This window comes from Vicia villosa, linkage group LG2, assembly GCF_029867415.1.
Source record: "Vicia villosa cultivar HV-30 ecotype Madison, WI linkage group LG2, Vvil1.0, whole genome shotgun sequence".
NCBI lineage: Eukaryota > Viridiplantae > Streptophyta > Magnoliopsida > Fabales > Fabaceae > Vicia > Vicia villosa.
This window is the reverse complement of record NC_081181.1, coordinates 37210797-37232642: the sequence shown is the minus strand read 5'-3', so window position 1 is coordinate 37232642 and position 21846 is coordinate 37210797.

The following is a 21846-nucleotide window of genomic DNA, read 5'->3' as shown; positions in this document are numbered from 1 at the left end:
CGAGAGTTGAAGCAACTGCGTGGTAAAAAGATAGCATTAGTCAAAGTAGCTTGGGGAGGACTATCAAGTGGTAATGTTACCTGGGAGCTGGAGAGTCAGATGAAGGACTCTTATCTCGAGCTCTTCACTTGAGGTACGTTTTCAAGGACGAAAAGTCTTTTAGTGGGGAAGAGTTGTAACACCCCATAATTTCAATTATTTAGATTACTTGGAATTAAATTATTTATTTGGAATTAATTGGAATTTTGGTGAATTATTGGAGAAAGTAGGAAAATAGAGCAATTGGCCTAGGGTGACAGTTAGTAAAGGGGAGGTGTTAATTAGTAGGCCTTTTACTAAGTTATTCTATTTCTCATAATATAAAGGAATTGGAAAAGAGAAGGAAATAGAAAGAAAAAGAGGAAGAAAGAAGAGGAACTGAAGTACGTGAAAGAGTAGAGGAAGAAGAAGAGGAAAACATTCATGAACTTTGGCTAAGGTAAGGGATGAATAATCATTTTAGCCTATATTATTAGTTGTGAATGATATGACTGATTATGTATGTTGTTTGTTCCAATTGAATGTGTTATAAATTTTGGGGTTTTGTAACCTTTAGGATAAATTGGAGGAATTGATGAAATTTGATGATTATAGGTTACTGCTTGATGTTAGATAACCCCAAACCATGATAGAATTGTGGTAGAACATTGAATTTGGACATGTTTTGATGTTATAAATGTTCTGGTGCAAATTGGTTTGAATTGGATAAGAGGAAGTGTTGTAAAAATATGATTTTCTGCTACTGGGTACGCTGTAACCGATTACAACGTTGAAAAATAGTTAAAAACTGGAGTTTTTGGGTCTGTAACCGGTTACCCTCTATGCTGTAACCGATTACAGGCTAAAATTTGAAAATACCGAATTGTCAACGTTAACGCGTAACCGGGTATGCTCTATGCTGTAACCGGTTACACCTGATGTTTTTGAAAAATATTTTTAATTTTAAAAACTCATATCTTTCAAACCGTAAGTCCGATTTAGACATCATTTTGAGCGTTGGGAAGGTAATTGAGTGTTCTATCTAATAAATTAGTTTAATGGACAGTAACTCAATTTTATTTTGAAATCTTGATTTAATCCGTTATGGAGTGTTTATACATGTGTGCAAACCTTGAATGGATATGACCATGTTGTGATGTTGTAATAGTGTAACTGTGATGTTGATGTTATGTTGGTGATTAGTATGTCATATGTTGTGCATGCATTCATAATCATACTGTGGCTGTATCCCGGTGGTTTTTGGATTCAGTTGTAGCTAATTCCCATTGTATGAAATTAGTGAGTTAGCGGTGGCCGTATCCCGTGGTATTTGGATCGGTGAGATGGGTTAATCCCATGATTGGTACCACATGCATAGAGTCATTGCATTTGTATATGTGTTGTTATAACATGATTGGAAAATTTCCAGTGTTATATCGTGGTGATGTGGTCTGTGTTTGATTGCATTTGTAACTGTTGGTGAATAATTCCTGAAATCTAATATACGTTGCAATAGGGTGAATGATTTACTTATGATGTTTTGTTGTTTATGAACTCATAATATAGTTTAATTGTGATATGTCTCACCCTTACTGTTGATCGTTTTCAGATTAAGGAGTAGCGGTGTTGAGCGTGGTGAGGATAACTTGTAGGCTAATCCATTTAGTTTTCAGTCGGGTCGGTGTCATGCTCTGGTCTTGTAACACCGGGGAACAGTTGCTTTAGAGTTATTTTAAATAAACTCTTGTTTTTAATTATTGGATAATTTTAGTTGTATTGAGACGGTGATCCTGATGACGATTTATTGAAAATTTACATTATGCATATTATGAGATTCATTCCGCTGTGTTGAACATGTTTGTTGAATGATATTAGTTTATGTTCCTCGGAAAGCATGACAAAGAGATGTTTTATTTTTATTTTTATTAAGGAGTTGTAACATCCTTGTACATGTTTATCTGAATTTATTTTATATTCCGCGGGGGATTAGAAGGGTGTTACTGTAACACCCCAATTCTACCCATAGAATATTAATTAAATCAGAGTGTGGGAAATTTAATCATACAAGGGATGTCACATTTATTTCACATAAGCAACATACATTAATCATAATTATGCAGATATATAACACTTAGAACCTGGATGAACTTATAGCAACATATTTCAATCGAATTAATCAACTAAACCGCATAATCATAATTTCTCAATGGTAACAACATCACATCTTTTATTCACTAAAAACACTTCTCAACTACTAATATTATTCAACTTCAATTCGCTTAACATATTTATTCGACTAAACGATTTCAAAATCAACATGATAATTCATAATTCAACTTAAGGTAATAACAACATTTAAACATAACAACAATCGTCCATCCCTCGAGTGCTACGTATCGGAGAAAGACCCTCTTGACTTATTAGAGATCAACATGAAGACTTCATAAATTAACTTCAAACTTCCATAGTTATACTTGAGTACCTGCCCATTTCCCATGGTAGGGGAAACATCAGCAGAAGGGGTGAGATATCTAACAATATAATATGATGCATGATAAATAATATAATAGAAATCAGATCGTATATTTACCACTTCACAACTTTCAAACAACAATTATAACAACAAATATTAAAACAAATAGCAACGACAATTATAACAATAGCTATAATAGCAATTAGCAACAACAGTTATAATAATAGTTATAATAACCATTACACATCTTTCCAACAGTACCTGTCACAACAAATCGTTAGTATAATTTCACACTAAGTCATCAACAACGTATTACAACAAAATCATCAATTTAATACAACACTTATCCATCATCAACAACAATTAATCAACTCGAAATGCGACTCATGACAATCCATATGCATGTGGTACCATTTGAAGTAAAACTCTTTACTTAAACATTTGCCATTCAGGCTATCGTCACTTTTTCCATTTTCAGGCCGTCGTGTTTGCCATAATTTTCAGCCCATCGTATTTGCCATAATTTTCAGGCATGCATTATGCAATGGATGCGACTCAATGAATGCAACAATAACATACAACACAACAAAAATCTCATCACGAGACATACGCCTATATCACTATTATTACCAATTATTAGAGGTAATAATCATCACAAAAGGCATAAGCCTATATCGTCACTACAACACTGGCCATAGGCCTACAACATCATCATCATATCAACAACATAATCATAACGATAATATAATCATAATCACATCACCAACATCACAATATCAACAACGTATTATTACAACAACATAACAACTATACCAACATCAACATAGAATAATTTTCAACAATAAATTCATTGACGGTAGAACAATTTCAGCAATTTCAGAAACAACCCCCACAATAACCACACACCGAAACAATTTTACACAACCACAAATAGAGGCGATTATACAAACCCAATCCCACATACAATTCATCATAAATCTCATTATAGAGTCAGAACCCCACCCTTACCTTGGATTGGAGATTACTCTATAATTCTACCGATCGAAGCCTTCTAGCCTTAGCTTCTAGCCATTGCCTCTTTTAATTAGAATCAAAAGCTGAAAAAAATTTCTCAAATATGCAGCTACAGTGCGATGATGATATCTCGCAACTTAGACCTTACTCTGAAGATCCCAATGGTCAAAAGTTAGATATAGGTGTTGCAACCTACCCTCAAAATTTGGCCACGATCCAACAGTTAACGAATCAGGGACCTTCAATATAGTGAGACTGCTGCAAGAAAAACGGGAATGAGTTTCTCTCCTATTTTCTCTCTTCTCTTGAACTTCCCATGACCCATTACCCAAGACTTTCTCCCTTCTAATTAACCTAATCCATATCTTAACCTAATTCATTAAATCTATTGGGCCTAACATTCTCCCTCCATCTTTTACTACCACCATCACTTAATTAAGTCCATATAATAAATCTAGTATTTCTTCAATACTATTTCTACAACTTAATCAATTAATTTACCGACTAATTAATCATAACAACCCATGTCAACAATTCTCAACACTCCACAAATTCTACAATTAAATTCAAAATAATTTGAAAATATTTAATTAAATACCGGATGTTACAGTTACAATAATGGTATAAGAGCATAGTCGATCGTTGTGGCCAGTGTCGTATTGTTAATTATTCCCTCGTATACGACTAGTGCTAGTTGACAGTGTCGATAATTTTGTTCACAATTGGTACCACATGCATATCTCATTGAGTTGCATTTGAGTCACGCGAGTCAATGTGAAAGTTGTGTTTTGATATGAAATATGTGATAATTGATTTAATTGTTACATTGTGTTGTTGTAGTTAATTATCTTTGGTATCTTAAATTGTGGAACAGTATTGTATATGTGAATATATGAAATGTATGGGAAAATGTTGAATACATGAATATGTGAAGTGTGATGAATTCGGTTGGTGAATGTTTGTTATGCATTACTTATTATTATATATTTTCATGATGATATGAATTCTCACTCTTCTGTTGGAATGATGTTTTGTATGACATCTCTCAGATACTCAAGATATCGGTGCTTCTCGCAAGGATTAGTAGGAGGAGTTAGCTTTTGCTTAGCTTTATCTTAGGTAATGAGTCATGCTCTGGTCATGTAACACGAGGGTTATTTAAACTCATGTTGTTTTTTTGAGAGATACTTGTGATACTCTCTTTTATTTGGTATTGTATTTTGAGATTATATGATGATGTGGCTTTAGTGCCTAAGCCTTGATACATGGTTCATTTTATGAGATATGAAATGATTGGTATCAATTGAGAAAAGAATTATTCTGCTGTGAAATACATATGAAACATGAAGTTTAAATAAGTGTTATGATTATGACCAGATGTATGTTTTGTTATTTTTGAAGATAAATGTGACGCCCTGTGAGATATGTATGCTAATTTCACTATGATCTTGCTACATAATTATAGTATTTCCTTGGGGTTATAAGGGGGTGTTACAACTTTCATAACCATGGTGATACAATCAAGCTTTCATGGGTTCGAACCTCAGCTCCCTCAAATAGTTTTTTCCTTTTACGTTAGTGCGCTCCTTTTCATTTTTATTTATATTTCAATAAAAAATAGGGATATTTCTACGATTCTTTCAAAAAATCATTCTTCCACACTGACGCTTCTTTATATATATTAAACACTAATTATCGATTTTTCCACTGATAAAAGAAACAACCCTGATACCAACGCCGTAGTCATCGTCGGGAGGAAGACAACAACTTCTACACAGTGTTCTACTTTAAGGTATGTCAAATATTTTCTACATTGTTGTTGTTCAGTTTTGTTTCAATGTCTCATTTGAAGACAAACTCATCCAAAGGTGTTTCTATGTTTTCTTCTGCTGTAAAATATTGATCCGGAAATTTATGTGGTTGTGATGGTTGATGGTTTCGTACCAATGCAAGAAGGAACAAAATAAAGGAAGGCTATTTTGGAGATATCCATTTTGGAGGAGTGATGAAACATATAATTTGTTCATATGGGATGACGATATGGTAGAAAAATGGAAAAATAAAGATGAGAGAATTATGAAGTCAAAGTTGGAAGCTTTGGACTATTTAAAGGTTATGTATGAAGATTCAAAAATGAAGAATAAGAATTTGAAAAACAAACTGAAATCAGAGAGATTTTCTAGAAATTTGAAGATGTTATGTTTTGTTATCTCCTTTGTGTTTAATATTTACTTTGTTATGAAATGTAATAGTTGAAGATATTATGTTTAGGGTTTGAATTGAATTATTGATGTTGAAACTGCAGATGCAGTGAATAAGACAAGAATGCAACTAACAGACAGTTTCTTACTAATAAGTTAATTGCAAACTGTTGAATTTTCAATTACAATTATCGTTCAAGTTATTTGTTAGTAAATTAGTTTATAGTTTAAGCTGATAGTTTAAGTTGTTAGTTTAATTTGATAGCTTAAAAGAGTGATAAGGCCCTAATGTTAAGAAGAAAGATTAAAATTTCATTACATAAGGTCTTAATAATCAAATATAAATCTGATGGCTGAGAGGAATTTTGACCAATCATAGTCCACCTCATCCTCATCGTCAGAGTTGGAAAAAATCATCTTCCTTCTTAAACTTCTTCTTCTTCTCCTCACCCTGAGAGCTCTCATGTGTCTCAAGTACAATATTCTTTCCTCATCTTGATTCTCAGTATGGTTTTGTAGCACAACATCCTCTAGAGCAATAACATATTCATTCTTAACATTGTTGGTAGCTTGAGCAGGAGAACTCATGTTGGTTCTGTTGAATGAAATTGTTTTTATGTTTTGGTTCTTCCGCTTTTATATTGTTCCTTTCGATTCTTCACCTTATTCTCTTGGAAGTTTAAAAACCTAAAGATGCACACATGTCAAGCTAGTTTGCTCATTATTGGTTCTTCAAATTATATACACTTTCTCTTCTCTTGGAAGTTGGAAAGATCATTTGTCTACCTCGCGTTGTTCAAACTTATTTTTCCATTCTTAGATATACATTATACGTATATTTTGATGTAATTAATGGAATTGTGTACTTAATACAACTAATTTTGATATCAATTCAAAAATGGTGTATTGATTATTCTAGTATGATACAATTGACATTTATTCATAAAAAATATCACAATGGTTATTAGGCTTATCCTGTGTTATATGGTGCACGCTTTCTAATTTACTATAACAGTCACGAGACCGTGATTGAAAATACAACATAAATAACAACACGCTACATAAGGACTTGCATGATTATATGCCTATTTCAACCGTTGTTAAATGCCTTTTTCGTAGTGGTGACTACTCAGAGACCTTAGCAGGTATATTATGTTGTATGGTTGTTAAGACTTGCCCACGGTGGCGAGAAGCCCTGTATGATGGCGTTTTGTAGTGGTTTAGAGGTTTTGCTCACATAAGGCGAGAGACTATATATATATATATATATATATATATATATATATATATGAGTGGGGTGCTTAGGTATAAGAGTATGTAAAGTGTGATATGTATGAGTTAAGATATACCTCACCTCTCTCGAAGGGGGAGATATTTGTAAAGGTTCTAGGACTAGGGTTTCCTTGGGAAAGGCTACAGATGTAACACCCCATAATTTCATTATTTAATTTAATTGGAATTTAAATTATTTATTTGGAATTAATTAGAATTTTGGTGAATTGATTGGAGAAATCATGAAAATAATGGTATTAGGCCAGTGTCGTGTTAAGTAAAGGGGAGGTGTTAATTATTAAGCCTTTTACTAAAGTTGAATGTTATTTTCATAAAATAAGGAATCTGAGAAAAAAAGGAAAATAGAAGCCAAAAGGAGAAGAAGAGAAACCTAGAGAAGGTGAAAGTGCAAAAGGAAGAAGAGAAGAGCATTCAAGAGCAATTGACTAAGGTAAAGGGTGACAATCCTTTTAGCATATATTATCAGTTTAATGATGATAAGATTGATTTTTGTATATTTCTTGTCTCAATTGAATGTTTTAGGTTATTAGGTTTTGGAAGTTTAGAACATTTGAGTGATTTTGGTGAAATTGAATGATCTGAGAATATGGTTGATGTTAAATGACCTATAAATATGTCAGAATTATGTTAGAACATGTAAAGTGGTGCTATTTTGGTATTATATATGTTTTGGTGTGATTGGGTTGGAATTGGGAGAAGAGGAATGCCAAAATCGCACAGCATTTTTTGTTTCTGGTGCGGAGCGCCGGGCGAGTGGATCGATTTGTCGGGTGAATGTGCACCTACACATCTCCGCTGGGTGAGTGTAGAGGGCAAGGGGTGGCAAGCTACTGCCACAGAGCGCGGGGCGAGCTGGTTGGTGCGCGGGGCGAGTGTGCCCAGTCTTGCAAATTTGTAATTTTCATATCTTTTAAACTGTGGGTCCATTTTAAGCGCCATTTTGAGTGTTGTAAAGCTAATGAAATATTTTATATGATAAATGATGAGACAGGATGTAGCTCGATTTTATTTTAAAAATCCTGATTTAAATTATTATGTTTTTGTTTCTGGTGCGGAGCGCCGGGCGAGTGGATCGATTTGTCGGGTGAATGTGCACCTACACATCTCCGCCGGGTGAGTGTAGAGGGCGAGGGGTGGCAAGCTACTGCCACAGAGCGCGGGGCGAGCTGGTTGGTGCGCGGGGCGAGTGTGCCCAGTCTTGCAAATTTGTAATTTTCATATCTTTTAAACCGTGGGTCCATTTTAAGCGCCATTTTGAGTGTTGTAAAGCTAATGAAATATTTTATATGATAAATGATGAGACATGATGTAGCTCAATTTTATTTTAAAAATCCTGATTTAAATTATTACGGTGAGTTATACATTGTGTGCATAGATTGATAAATGTGACAATATGGTGATATGGTGATATGGTGATAATATGATTGTGATATTGATGTGATATTGAGTGTGATTATGTATGATTTGATTATTGACTGATGTTGAGACATGAACATATTGAGTTTAGGGTTGATATCGGTGAGTTATATTGAGATGAATTTGTTCATCGTATCGGTGATAATGGTGAGTATGTTATATGTTGTGCATGCATTCATAATCATTTTTGGTGGCTGAATCCCGGTGACGTTTGGATCAGTGGAGGCATAGTTCCCATTGCGTGGAATTAGTGCTGGCAGGGCTGTCTCCCGGTGATGGTTGGATCGGTTAGATGGGTTAATCCCATGATAATTGATACCATATGCATAGAGTCGTTGTATTGCATATGTGCTATTATAATATGATTGGAAGATTTCCAGTGTTATTTCATGGTGATGTGGTTGATTGTATTTTTTGTTGTTGGTGAATATTTTCTGAAAATTTAAATCTGTCGTAGTTGGGTGAATAATATGCTTATGACATTTTGTCGTTATGAACTTACAATATAGTTTAATTGTGATATGTCTCACCCTTATTGTTGATCATATTTCAGATTAAGGAGTAGTAATATTTGTGCTTGGTGAAGATAGCTTATAGGCTAGTCCATTAGTTTTCGCGTCGGTGTCATGCTCTAATCTTGTAACACTGGGGAATGCTTGATTTAGAGTTGATTATTATACTCTCAATTTATTGGTTTTTCAGATTATGTTAATTGGTTTGTGAATCGGTGATTTGATGTTGTTGATTGAGGGTTATGTTAGTTAGTTTTTAAATTCATTTCCGCTGTGTTGAACATGGTTTACTGAAAAATGTTATTTTGTTTCTCGTGAAAGTATGACCACCGATTTTATATTTTGTTCTTTTGAAATTGTGACATCCTTGTACATGTTTACTCTGAATTTTATATTATATTCCATGGGGTTTTAGAAGGGTGTTACAATAGTGGTATCCGAGCATAGTTGGTCATTGTGGCCAGAGTCTTATTGTTATTATTCCCTTGTAAACGACTAGTGTGAGTTGACACTATCGATAATTTTTTCTAATGGAGATGGTTTTGTGAATTAGCAGAACAATGGCTGGGAGAGGAGGAAGAAACATTGACGCAATTATTGAGGCCTTGGGGATGATTGCTGGTGTGCTGGGATGAAATTCCAACGGAGGTGGAATTGGTGCTAACGGGAAATTGAGAGATTTTCAAAGGAACAATCCTTCATTGTTCAAAGGCACTCACAATCTGAAGGTGCTCAGAAGTGGCTTAAGGAAATCGAAAGGATTTTTTGAGTGATATATTGTGCCGAGAATTTGAAGGTGAGGTATGTGTAACTCGGTGAACTGACTTTTATTTTTAAGCAACAATGTTGCGGTGAGCAAGAGTCGCCACCGACTTTTATTTTGTCCAATTTTAGGAAAGGTAAAAAGTACAGAAAAAGACCTTTTAAAAAGAAAACGGGCTCGGGGGGTAAGTTATGAAAAGGGAAGGTGTAAGTACCCTTTTCATCCGTAGTTATTTACGGGCTCTTAGTTTGCTTAGCTCATGTTTGTTTTTGTTTGAAAAGAGTTTTTGAATAAAAGGACTTTAGCTTAAAATCGTAGCCTCTGTTTTTGAAAGGAGTGTGAAAGTAGTTTTGGATTTGAGCAAGCAATCTAAGAGCACTACCCTAATAGTTGGTCTTTTTCTATGCTTTTTAAAGTTCCTAGGACTATCCATACTATATAGAAGTAGGTAATCCTTGTTTATATTGGACGTGCGGGTCATCGAAGGGTCATCGAGGTCGTTGAAGGCAACAAGTAAAGGTACCTTTAGCAATATTCAGAGGGACAATCATCGTTTCGTAGGCAACCATTCGAGGGACTAGATCATATCATCATAGGCAACATCATGGGTCATCGAGGGACTTATGATCTTTGCGATGATTTTTAATCAAGGGAGTTTTGCTAATGGGTACCTCTACATTCGAGGGACACGACCTTATAATCGAAGGCAACCAAGAGAGGCGTATCCTAGGGGTGAGTGAGTTCAAGTGTGTTGGATTCGATTATAATTTATCTTATATTTTTTAGTGAGCTATCGTTTAATTCGAGCTTGCCATACATATCCTAGTTTAACATACATCTAGACAACATAATTATCATACAAAAATCTAAAGGTGCAGAAAAGTAAAGATATTCACTATAATATTCATTTTTTCACCTATGCACATTCTACTATCCGAAATATAATAAAAAACACGCGCCATACAAGGGATTTTGAGGTGAGGGAAGAAATCGGGAGAAAGTAAAATGATTTTTTTGATTTTTAAATTTAAACATAACTTAAACCTAATTCTAAAATTATTTAAACAAGTTTTTAAGGTTTTTTATGAAAGCTTAAATCTAATCACTAAACTAAATAACTAAATTAAATTAATAATTAAATTTTCTAATTAACTAAGTCCTAAAAGCTTAAATTATTTACTAAATTAAATCATACTAGTTAAATAACCTAATTTAATTAATTAATTAATGACTAAGTTAAATTAAATCCTAAATTAAACTAATATTGAAACTAATTAAAATAAAAAACCTAGAAATTAAAAAGAGCTAAATGATTAAATCAACTAATTCAAATTCTAAAGTCTAAAAATAAAAATAAAATGTTACTTTTTAGTGGTTTTCTTATTATTATTGTTAATTAGTTAAAGAAAAAGGGTAAAAAAGTGTAAAAGATGCAAAACAAAAACAAAAAATCAGATAACTGGCTCCTGGATGAGTCGAACTGGGGACCTCCTGGTTACCAAAGAAACCAATCGCCATCTGTGCTACGCTGCTCAGTTGTTAATAAACGCACAAAAATAAACAAAAATTAAAATGCGCTCCAATAGTAATTTCAAACCAAAAGTCAAGTCGGGCCCACGTCTGCAATGGACGGACGAATCAGAAAGACGGGAGATGCCACGCGTGCGATGCAACACATACTCAAAGCCCTAAGAATGGTACCCAGATCCCCTAAATGGATGGCTGGGAGTTCAATGGTGGTATTAGTTTGATCCAAAAATGCCTGCAAACATGGTTGCGACGCAACACATACTCGAAGCCCTAAGAATGGTGTCTTTCAAAACACACGTTAGAACTCCACACCAATAAGTCCAACCTTTCCCAAATGGTCCCAACAACTCGAATATATCATTAGTTCAGATTAAAACACAAGAAAACATCAAATACAAAAGGTGAAAGTTTAATGAACATGATGAATATTATGTGACTATTCCATGCATTGTAAACATTAGTTTTTGACGTGTTCTTACCCCTTAATACCTGCTGAACAAAGTGATATGGCTATGATGCGTTGGAACTTGCTGTGGAAAGACTTGGCTTGTGCCCTAGTTTCTTCAAAATTTTGAAAGCTTTGATAAGTCTTTAGGAGGCTAGGGTTCGTGTCTTGGAGGCTGCAATGCTTAGGTATATATATATATATATATATATATATATATATATATATATATATATATATATATATATATGAGGTGAAATTAGGTTAAGAAGATTGGAGAGAGAGCCAGCCAATTGATTGAAAAGATATTTGGTTTTAAATGTGCATGAAACCTTTGTTTTTTGGTTGAAAATCTATTTTCATGCCCTTTTCCACGACATGTTTTGGTGAATATCGTCTTGATTCAATGAATGGGAATATTCCATGGTATCTACATGATTTTATTTGATTTATTTTTGATTTTATTTGATTTAAATTGAATTCAAGTAAATAAATCCAAAAACAAATATAATAAAATCATAAAATAAATAACAAATAATCCTTGGGCCTATAATAACCTTATATTCACGTGGAGAGTCCAAATTTATAGGCCCATTACTTAAAAGTTTGATTTTTGTCATTTAGGTTGTCATGTTTTTCTTGAAATTTTCCCAACTTCTAAACCTCATATCTCCCTCAATATTTATCCTATGAAGGTGTTCTAGGACTTTTTGGAAAGCTCAAGATGTCCTCTACAATCTACTTTGGGATATTTTTTCATTTGGATATCTTATCTTTATGATATGGCTCCTGACAAAAAACTGCTTTTTGCAAGCTTCTAGAAGGACCTGCAATGTTTTGACTCATATCTCTTAAATGAAGCATTTTTGGCCTTGGCTTTAGAGAGACAAAGTTGTAGAGAATTCAATTTCCTTCAAAATGAGCACTAGTTGGGAAATTTTTGATGAACCATCTGAAAGTTATGATCAGTCAAAGTTCAGTTGACTTTTGCTTAGGAAACCCTAATTTAGAAATAGTGAGTTTTGATGATTTCTGAGCTTTTCTTGATGAATCATGATCAATACATTATCAAATGATGAATATAACTTCAAAATGTTGATGTTGACCAAAAATCAAGAGTTTTGATTGTGTTTTGACCATAGTTGACTTTTGGCTTAGCATAGTTGATTGTTGACTATTTGAGCTATTGAATGAGCAATCTTGTGATTCGAAGCTTGAATTTTGGTATGAGGATACCCTGGGTCCTATAGGATACCATGAATTCCATTTGAGGCCTTAGAAGTTTAGTTTCCTTGAGGAGAATCATAACCCTAATCTCGGGTCATGTCATTTAGGAGACGCTTTTATCTGGTGAAAACCTTGAATACTCTTGGGCAATTGAGGATACTTGAGTATGAGGAGACAAATTGTCTTGAACTATAGTGGGCGAATTTTGGGGTATGACAGCTGCCCCTGTTCAATCTTCTTAAACCTGAGGATGTAGATTGGCTTGTGTGCCTATCGGAATCTGAAAGTGGAAGATGATTGAACACTAGAATACCCATAAATTTGCCCTTGCTGAGATAGGGATTTTTGTAGGAGATGGGCTTAAAGATGCCATCTGGATGCTGGCAGAAAATTTTCTGAGATGGGCTTAGAGATGCCATCCAGGTGTTGATAGAGAATTGTCTAAGATGGGCTTAAAGATGCCGCCTAACATTGATGCTTGTTAGCAACCTTGGGGGTCATGCTTCCCAGGGTGCGTGTATGATAGATCTTCAGAATGTTTGGGGTTCAAGCTTCCAAACGTATATCCGGCATAGAGGTTTAAAACATCTGAGGTTCATGCTTCTAGAATGTTTCTTAGCATAGATTTCAGATCATTCGGGGTTCATGCTTCCGAAACATATCTGTCATAGAATTCAGATCATTCGGGGTTCAGCCTTCCAAAATACAACTGGCATAGAGGTTTAAAACATTCGAGGTTCATGCTTTTGGAATGTTTCTTAGCGTAGATTTCAGATCGTTCGGGGTTCAGGCTTCCGAAACTTATCTGTCATAGAATTCAGATCATTCGGGGTTCAGGCTTCCGAAACATATCTGTCGTAGAATTCAGAACATCCGGGGTTCAGGCTTCCGGAACGTATCTGGCGTAGATTTCAGATCATTCGGGGTTCAGGCTTCCGAAACATATCTGGCGTAGATTTCAGATCATTCGGGGTTCAGGCTTCTGAAACATATCTGTCGTAGAATTCAGAACATCCAGGGTTCAGGCTTCCGGGATATTTCTGGCGTATAATTCAGATGGTTCGGGGTTCAAGCTTCCGGAACGTATCTGGCATAGATTTCAGACCATTCGAGGTTCAGGCTTCCGAAACGTATCTGTCGTAGAATTCAGAATATCCGGGATTCATGGTTCCGGGATGTTTCTAGCGAAGAATTTAGATCATCCGGGGTTCAGGCTTCTGGAACGTATCTGGCGTAGATTTTAGAACATCCGGGTTCAAGCTTCCGGAATGGATTTTTCAGGAATCTAGGGTTCAAGCTTCTAGACTGTACATTTAATAGTGATTGATTTTGTTGATGATATTTTCCTGACCGATTGGTCGACCTGAAAGACAATATTAGTTTTATGCAATGTCATGATGCATGTATTATATTGTGGTATGAAGTTCTCAAAATAAATGAGAATCTTCGCATGTTATGTTTGCGTTCACCATGATACGGTATATGATGCATGGAGGTAGACGCATGATGTATGGATATGTGTATGTAGATGCTTCTGTATAGTAGCTCTTTGCAGGGAAAATAAATCCCTATTTGTTGCTGGGGATGATAACAACATGATTGTATTGCAGATTCCTGTCTTCTGTGCAAGAATATTCAGTTGGGGATTTTTGATTTATGCTTGGGGCATACATCCTTGTAGGAGAATGATTCATTCCTTGAGGCATGCTTTGTGGGGATATTTTCATACTGTTGGCTCTAGGAGGACATTTGGATGACTTAGATGTTATTCGATTGCTTTTCCTATTTCCTGTGAATATAGGAATCTTTTGGTAAACACTGGTCATATTCAAAATGCATATGTTCATTCAAAATTATCATTGGACGCTTGCGTATTCAAAACAGAGAAAGTGAAAAAGTAAGCTTGAAACAATTTGTATTTATTTGGGGGAAAGGCCGTAAACAGGCGAATTAGTACAAGGAAACAGAATTCCTAGTAAGAGGAAATCGTCGTACATTTTATTTTGAAAAGAAGTACAAAGTGAATAATAAGGAAAACAACTATGTGGAAATGATCTCATTGGGTTTCGACCCAACTATTGCCATTATGCCTTCGAGTATCTCATCCCTTGCTTGTTGGAAGAAAAGATTGCATTGATTAACGCCTTTTGGACTTGACTTTGGTAAAGCTAACTAGGACCTGATGAGTGATGATTCAATGGGACATAGTCGTACGCTTTAATCTCTAACTTTTGCCTAGACCGCATTTTTATCCTGAAAAGGAATTGAATGCCAGCAAACCAGAAAACAAAACAACGGTCTCATGACCAGAGAAAAAGGGTAAGGGAGTCGGTTACGCGAGGGGAAGGTGTTAGCACCCCTCGCGCCCATCGTACTCGATGGTATCCACACTTGTGTCTAAAACTATGGGTGTATAACAAATCTTCGCTAATCTGGACTAAAATGAATGCAAAATGTAGGGAAAAGAAAGGATTGTGCTCGCACGGGCCCTACCCCGCTGCCTACGTATCTGTTTTGCAGAATCATAGGTACCGTAGCTCGGCTAACTAATTTTTATTTGTTTTGTGTTTTTTAGGTGAACGAGTTACATTCACACTCCGCTGCTCGACCTTTGGAGGCTTATGCTTGGGAATGGAGCGGAAATAACAAGCTCTTGAGAAAAGAAAATCAAAGAGTGTGGTTTGTGTTTTAAAGAATGTATGAGGAAGACCTAAGCTAAGGGGGAAAGATTGCTACCTAATGTTATCATACAAAGGTTACAAGTCTAAACTAAGCTAGCAACCTATGGGGGAAAAGCGGAAACAACACAAGAATATCACACAATAGTGGTCCCGAATGGCACTGGCCGAATGGTAGAAAAGTGGTCCCGCCATAGCCAAGGGGAGCAACTCAACCCAAGTCAACCAAGCATTAGACCTCGCGAAAATGATCGGGCCATAGAAAAGAAGAGCGAATCCCTCTCAGCAACCAAGCCGTCACGGATCGTAAAGGAAAACGGTGCGTGCATACACCGAGCATCAACGTCGAGCAACGTGAGCTATAGGAAAGGCGGGGGTCCGGTTGCATGAACCCTTTTCATGACGTACTCGATAACAAGATCTTGTGCAGGTTCAGAAGCGAGCCACGCGTAGTGTGCGCATACTGAACAGACACGATGAGACTAGGCGGGGGATGATTGCTAACCCTTTCCGCATGCCTTCCATGAGGACTTAACGGAGTGCCATATAGGACTTATTACACCGTGACTCCCTGCCATGTCTAAGTCCTACTTCTCATGTTATTGGATGATGCGAGAAAGCGATAAAGTGCAAGAAAAATAAAATGAAATGGGATCAATACCAAACGGATGATGATCCGTAAACTAAAGCGAAGTGAGTAAAGATACTAGAATCCCACGAGCGAGCTAGCAAAGCAAAAGCAAATAGTCAGCACACCGATTAGCCATGAAAGCACACAAAGGTCGACATGCGCGTCGAGCATAATCACAATACACCTGCAAGAGGAACAAGCAAACCAAACAAGCAGATATAAAGTAATAGGGATGTGTCTCCAGGATGAGAACATCGCAATCGGAATTGCGTTATTACTATAAACCAAAATAAACGGGAAAGTGACATAAACATGAAATGGACGATAAAACATCAAAGAGAAAACAAACATGAATGATCTACAAATTAATGAAAACCAAGCATCTAGCTAGATAGTACATCTCATAAGCTTTCCGATGATATAAAGAACGTGCAAATCGGAGCTACGAGTAAAAAGTTATGCGAGAAAGAAGTTAGAAAAGAAAACACAAAAATAACACACAGGAACCGGTTCCTGCCTAGGACAACTTGGTTCCTGGTACTAAAAACCAGAGGCAGAAATCTGGGAACCGGTTCCCACCTAGGGACAACCCAGTTCCTGGTACTAAATCACAGGGGCAAAACAACGCAAGAACCGATTCCCACCTAGGGACAACCCGGTTCCTGGTACTAAATCACAGGGGCAAAACAACGCAGGAACCAGTTCCCACCTAGGGACAACCCGGTTCCTGGTACTAAAACGCAGAGAGACAAAAATTTTGGATTGAGTGGGAACCGGTTCCTGCCTGGGATGAACCGGTTCCTGCTGTAGAAAAACAGATTTTTATGCATTTTTAAAGCCTCGGAGCCATTCGCACTCAATCCAAAACCATGCCAACTCGAAATTAATCATAAACGAACATCAAATTACATGCTATACGCAACGAAACGCTCATAGAAGTAAGGCATAAACACCACCACACATCAACACGAAGCATGTTATGAGCAAAGCGCGAAAGCGACACGTCAACCAAAACAACGATCACGTTAATGCAACAACGACATCAAGAATTAATACATGTGATAGTGATCAAGCCACAAAACATAGTCGAGTCATGATTTAAGCGTTAAGCAAGTCAATTATCAAACAAAAATCCATCGCATGCATTTATACAAACACTTTGAGTGCGTCGCAAGCAACATACATGAACATCATCAATTATGCACGTAAAGTCAACACCGAATCATGGATTCAAACACGAGCATCGCAATTCATCATCAACGGACATCAATTATATGCAACAAACATTAAATCCAACCACAATTCACATGAACACGACCAATTCGAGCAAAAGATGAGCAAATTCACCGATCAATCATCATCAATCATCCATTAGTCAAGAACAAGAGGTAGATCTAGATCCGAATTCACATAATGATAAACAATTAAGCACCTAATTCAAGATCCGAAAGCTTACCGGATGAAGATCTAACCGAAGCACGAACACGAACACGATACGAACGCGAACACGACACGAACGTGACACGAACGCGAAAGCGAAGTCCTAAGGAAGAGAGAGGGAGGGCACGCGAGATCTAGTGAGGAGAGGAGACGAATTCGAACTTCCGATCTTGATTCTTCAATCCATGTTCTTGATCTTGGTGAAAATTGATGAATCTTGATGAAAGTTTTATAGAATTTGTGGTTTTGATTCAAGAGAATTGAGGGAGAATTGAGAAAAAGTGTTTTTGATCTTTTGGTGAATTGAAATTATGAGAGTTCCCCTTTATTTGTGAATAGAAAATTTTTTATATATTGTCAACGCGAAATGTCCAAATTGCCCTCGGTGCGTCTTATTTTGGCTCGTTTTTAAGGAAACTCGGTTCGGCTCTGAATTCCGGAACCAAGCCAATGCCATTATGAAGATGACCAAATTAGTGACTCGTCGCCGCGAGAATCGTCTCAATCCGATAAGCGATGAAAAAATTACGTGCGTTTGAATGACGAGAAATGTCGATTCATCTGGCGCGACTGTGTAGAATTTTGTGAGTACCGCTCAAAGAACTCGATAAAACTCCATCTTCGGCTCGAAATCTGAACAAGCATGTGTGACGATGAATCAAAGCTAACAAAATTTCTGAGAAAATGCCGCCGGAATGGACTTCATACGATAAAAATCGAAGAAGTTATGAATTTTCGAACTAGGCGCGACATACCCGAAAACACACTTTTCACCGAAAGATTACGGCGCTCTTTAAAATGATGGGAGTTTTCAGTGTATAATTGGTCTTCGGGCCGAACATATGAAATCTCTGGGATGACGATACGGAGCTCCAGTTAAATTTTCGAGCGAATTCGACGAGCGGATTGTGAGATATAAATTTTCCGAGGCCCGAAACCCTACATTCAGCATCATTTTTCACTGTGAAATCTCAAGTAATTTGCAAATTTGACGACCTTCCTTAAAGAACTGGCTTCCAAGCCGAACACGAAAGTTGTAGATATCGTTAAAACAGTCGGGGCCTCGCGAGAACTCCACCCATATCACCTTCCAGATAGGACTTATGATTTTTCTGGTATTTACACTGCTTAAACCACTTTTCACTTCGCACTTCTTTAGAACCACAAGAAACTCTTTATTATTATTTTTTCTCTTTTGAACAACGAAATAAACATCGTTAATAACTTATAGCTCAAATAAAGAGGGCAAATTTTAGGGTGCAACAGCTGCCCCTATTCAAACTTCTTGAACCCGACGAGTGAGAAACGAAAGTTTCGAACCGTTGAGGTGGAAGGAGATTGAATACCAGAATGAACTCGAAAATTTGCGCTCTTGATAAATAGAAGATTCCAACTTGAAATAAGAAGGAACATACCACCCCGCAAGCAGGGAGAAAAAACCTCGATTGATCTGGATAATTAAATAAGCTCCAACTTGCGATAAGAAGGAACGGGCACCCACAGGTAGGGGAAACAGTTCAAATGATCTGGGCATCAAGAGAAGGAACATCTCGACTGATCTGAGTATCAGACGTAGCAGATGTCTCCGAAATTGCATCGGGATAGATGTCTTAGGTCGATCTGGAAATCGAAGGAGATACATCGGTTGACCTGGACATCAACGGGTAATAGGTATCTCTGATCTGGGAATCATGATCTGGGAATCTGGGCAGACATCTCTTCTGATGCAATTAAATCATCAGGTAGATATTCCTACTAATCTGGGAATTAGCGGCTAGCTCCTTCGTAAGACCACGGGGTTCCGGAGGCGGTTCCTTCAAAACTGAAATAGAAATCAGGATAGGAACAATATCTCTTCCGAACTGTGTACGCCGGGTAAAGAATGCCTTTAAACTGATCTGGACATGATGCCAGAAAATAAGTAGGACAATCTTCATCTGAAAGACAAAGTCGATCAGGTAGGCATCTCCATCTGATCTAATGATATCAGTGGCTTGCTCCTTCGGAAGATCTTGGGAGATCCGGAGGCGGTTCCTTCAACTAATCTGAATCTGAATATTAGGATAGGAACAGATATCTCTTCCGAACTGTGTACGCCGGGTAAAGAAAACGTCTTCAACTGATGGTTAGGCATCAGAACTGGGCAAACGAGTTTCTTTTTCTGAACGAACTAAATCGTCAGGGAGTAGATATTTCCAACTGATTTGATGTATCAGAGGGCTTGCTCCTTCGGAAGATCTATAGAGATCCGGAGGCGGTTCCTTCAACTGAGCTGGATATCAGGATAGGAACAAATATCTTCCACCGATCAGGGGGCATCGGGAATAGGAATGTCTTTTAACTGATCTGAGCTGCGCCAAAAAATAAGTAGAACAATCCTCTTCTAATTCAAAACATCACGATAAGCGCCTATAATGACTAGGCAAATATTACTCTCTGGGGAGCATTTGAATCTTGATAACTTTCCTGCAGAAAGAAACAAATATGATATGATTTATGCATGAATCATGTATGAATGTATATGGAACAATGTTCCCGAGATAGGGGGCGCTATACACTTTTAGAATGCAATGCGAATGATGCATGATTCGGACGCTGCTTAGGGAGATAGCGAAGGAGCACTGAATTGCTGAAGAAGTCCTGGAGAGAGTATAGAACTCTGCGGGGAGGACAAGATGAGTGACCAAGAGTCACAAACTGCGAGCTGGCAAAGATAGATCAGAAATCTGCTGGAGAGGATCAAATCTGGATGTGAGTTCTGTTTGGGGAATAAATCTTGCTTGAAGATAAGAACATCCCACTTAACCGCTTGGGGAGAAAACCCTGACAACTTCACTAGAAGCGAATTCTCGACACACTGGGGATGTGGAGATAAGGTCAAGTTATGGAGACAACTCTGATGGGGAGTGACCAACTTGCTGGTGTAGGATGCATTCCGCTGGGAAAATCCTTGAAGGAAACAAATTCTGCTGAGGATGCGCGTGAACCTCTGCTGAGGGGAGACTTAGTGGGGAAGATGAATACTTCTGCACAACGATCTGCTATGGATATGAGAAATCCGCTGGGAATAAGATGACTCTCTCGGGGAAAACAGGTCAATCTGTTGGGGAGAGAAAACCTCTATTGGGGAGAACAAGGAATTCGGGCATGGAACCTCATTAAGAGCTTGCTGGGGAATCATATATCATTCAATCATGACTCAATTAGGGATAAGACATTTCGCCGGGGAATAAGACTTCAAAAGCACGGAGAATGCATCGAGATTTTCTTTGCTGAGGATATGAGAATCTTGGAACAAAGAAAGTCTCATCTGAATGTACTCAGCTGGGGAATGAGAATCTCTCATTAGGACATACTCGGCTGGGGAGTAGGAATCTCTCATGGCTAGGTCCGCCAATATGCTGATGCGAAGCGCTTGCAAGGACGTACCTGCGAGACAAACGAATGAAAATGCACCAGGACATAGCATGACATCTTGACCCGCCATCCTGGTTACACAAGACTTCGAAGTAGATTCAAAGGTTTTATTATTTCTAATCATGTATTGCAAAAGCAATGCAGTTTTCATATGCAAAGATTAACACAAACTCAGGATGTTTTATGCAAACAAAACAGTAAAAGAAAACAACTTTTAAGATGAAAAGAACTTTATTAATTGATGTAAAAAAATGCCCAAGGAAAGGCGAATACATTTAGGAAGCAATTCCTAGTAAGAGGTAACTGCATATATTTTTTTAATACAAGAGAAATGGCAATGTGAAACGGATATCCATTGGTTTCGATCCCGCTATCACTTTTATAACCTTGATGTTCTCATCTCCTTGCTTTGGAAGACCGTACTCATTAGGATTAATCACTGCCCGATTTAACAACTGATTGATGTGACATCACCGAACTTGTGGACCTGACGGGGTTTGTGAGTGTCTTTAGCTATTTGAGTTGCCAGATGCAAAATCAAGAACACGAAGTCTTGCTTATCCCTCGGTCGGGAGCCCTAAACAATGTGATTGGAATTTGTGAATGCTTTAGGGATTTGAGCTGCCAGGTGCAAACTCAAGAACACGGAGTCTTGCTTATCCCTCAGTCAGGAGCCCTAAGCATGTATGAAGAGTGATTGCCAAGGTGGCATGCGAGATGTAGTCGTTCGCTTTTGTCCCTTTTTTGCCTAAGCCGCCCTTTCAGGTTTTCAACTTAGCGGGTATATT